The following is a 2142-nucleotide window of genomic DNA, read 5'->3' as shown; positions in this document are numbered from 1 at the left end:
TAAGGACGTGCCGAGACTGTCAGCGACGGAAGACACCACCCACAAGACCAGCAGGCTTCCTTCAGCCGATCGAGCCTCCTCGGCGACCATTCCAGCAGATCGGGATGGACCTCCTGGGGCCGTTCCCACCGTCGACTTGCGGAAATAAATGGATCGTCGTGGCTACCGACTACCTCACCCGCTACGCCGAAACAAAAGCCCTGCCCAAAGGCAGTGCCGCTGAGGTAGCCAAGTTCTTCGTTGAGAACATCGTCCTTCGACACGGCGCCCCAGAGGTTCTCATCACCGACAGAGGTACGGCGTTCACGGCTGACCTGACTCAGGCGATCTTGGAATACAGCCACACAAGCCACCGCCGCACCACCGCGTACCACCCACAGACCAACGGCCTCACCGAGCGTCTAAATAAGACCATCGCCGACATGCTGGCCATGTACGTCGACGTCGAACACAAGACGTGGGACGCCATCCTTCCGTACGTGACCTTCGCGTACAACACGGCCGTGCAGGAAACGACGCAGATGACGCCATACAAGTTGGTCTACGGACGGAGCCCGGCAACGACGCTCGACGCCATGCTACCAAACGTGACCGACGAGGAAAACATCGACGTGACCACCTACTTACAGCGCGCCGAAGAAGCACGACAGCTCGCCCGCCTACGGATCAAGAACCAGCAGACGACTGACAGCCGCCGCTACAACCTTCGACGACGCCACATGGAATACCAACCCGGTGACCGTGTATGGGTATGGACGCCAATACGCCGACGAGGACTTAGTGAGAAGCTTCTTCGACGATACTTCGGACCGTACAGGGTACTTCGACGCCTGGGCACACTCGACTATGAGGTTGTCCCAGACGGCATTACGAACTCTCAGCGGCGCCGTTCGCGACCTGAAGTCGTCCATGTCGTGCGCCTTAAGCCGTTTTTCGCGCGTTAGCGGGCCTGGGGACTCTATTTTTTTTTCTTTGTTATGGTAATTTATTTGTGTATACACTTGTTTTTTTCTCTTCTATGTTCTTTCACAAGCATCGGGACGATGCTTTTTCAGAGGGGGGCATTGCCACGCCCACTTCTTGTCTTGTTTTGATGTATTCGGGTTTGACCGGCAGAGACGGTTATCAACGCTCGACGCTGTCCACGAAGTAGTGTTCTAGAAGCGTCGCGATTGTAGTAGATCGGTTTGTTAAGATTGCGCCCCGCACGCGAATGTTCCAGCTTCGTCTAGAGATTACGCCGCCACCAGCGATATTGCTGGAAAGTTCGATAGCGCCTGTATAAAAGCCGACGCGCGTGACCGCTTGTCAGTTGATCGACGGACGACGCCCTGTTCGCCGCTATCATTGTACAGCGTGCATTGCTGTAGTTCTGGTTCTCATTTTCCGGCCACAAGTTCGGCCAAATAAACAGTTTCATCCTACAAACGCCGACTGCTGTCTTCGTCCACGTCACGACCACGTGACAGTATTAACGAACAAGAGCACCAGACGGTTTTCACCGATAAATGTGGTGTTTCTACCGGGGCATTTCTATAAATCCTTTCCATGTATTTAAAGTCGACGCTGGTAGGTTGGAAGGAAGGTGTTTATGTGCAGAAATCAGGGATATGTATTGGTTCAAAGGTTGCTCCGGTTCTTAGTGATTTATACCTTAGCAAGATTGACAATCTTTTGGAAGGCGCCTTAGGTAATTCGGTTATTAAGGTTTTTCGTTATGTGGACGACTACTTGATTTTTTGTAGTGGTGAGGACTTTGAAAAGGTGGTAACTTCCGTGAGCAAAAAAATTGAATTAAATGGAGGAGGACTAAGCTTTACTAAAGAGGTGCCTCAGAATAATGCAATACAATTTCTAGACATTTTCTTAACGTTCCAGAAGAACCACGTGTGTTGGCAGTATTCTCCTAGATCTTCAAAACCGCTGTTAAATTTTTCGTCAAAGCACTGGAAAGTTGTAAAAAACGGCATCGCCATGTCTTGCCTTAAGACAGCCCTCACCAAGCCGTGTGAGCACAAAATGAGTGATAGCTTTAACGCACAGGTTACACGTCTTTTAGATGTAGGGTATCCTCGTGATACAGTGGCCACGGTCGCTGAACGTTTAAAGAAGTCTATTGTGTTAAGTCCAAGCATGGTTGCA

This window comes from Rhipicephalus sanguineus, chromosome 11, assembly GCF_013339695.2.
Source record: "Rhipicephalus sanguineus isolate Rsan-2018 chromosome 11, BIME_Rsan_1.4, whole genome shotgun sequence".
Taxonomy (NCBI): domain Eukaryota; kingdom Metazoa; phylum Arthropoda; class Arachnida; order Ixodida; family Ixodidae; genus Rhipicephalus; species Rhipicephalus sanguineus.
The sequence above is the reverse complement of the archived record's forward strand: the minus strand, read 5'-3'. Positions refer to the sequence as shown.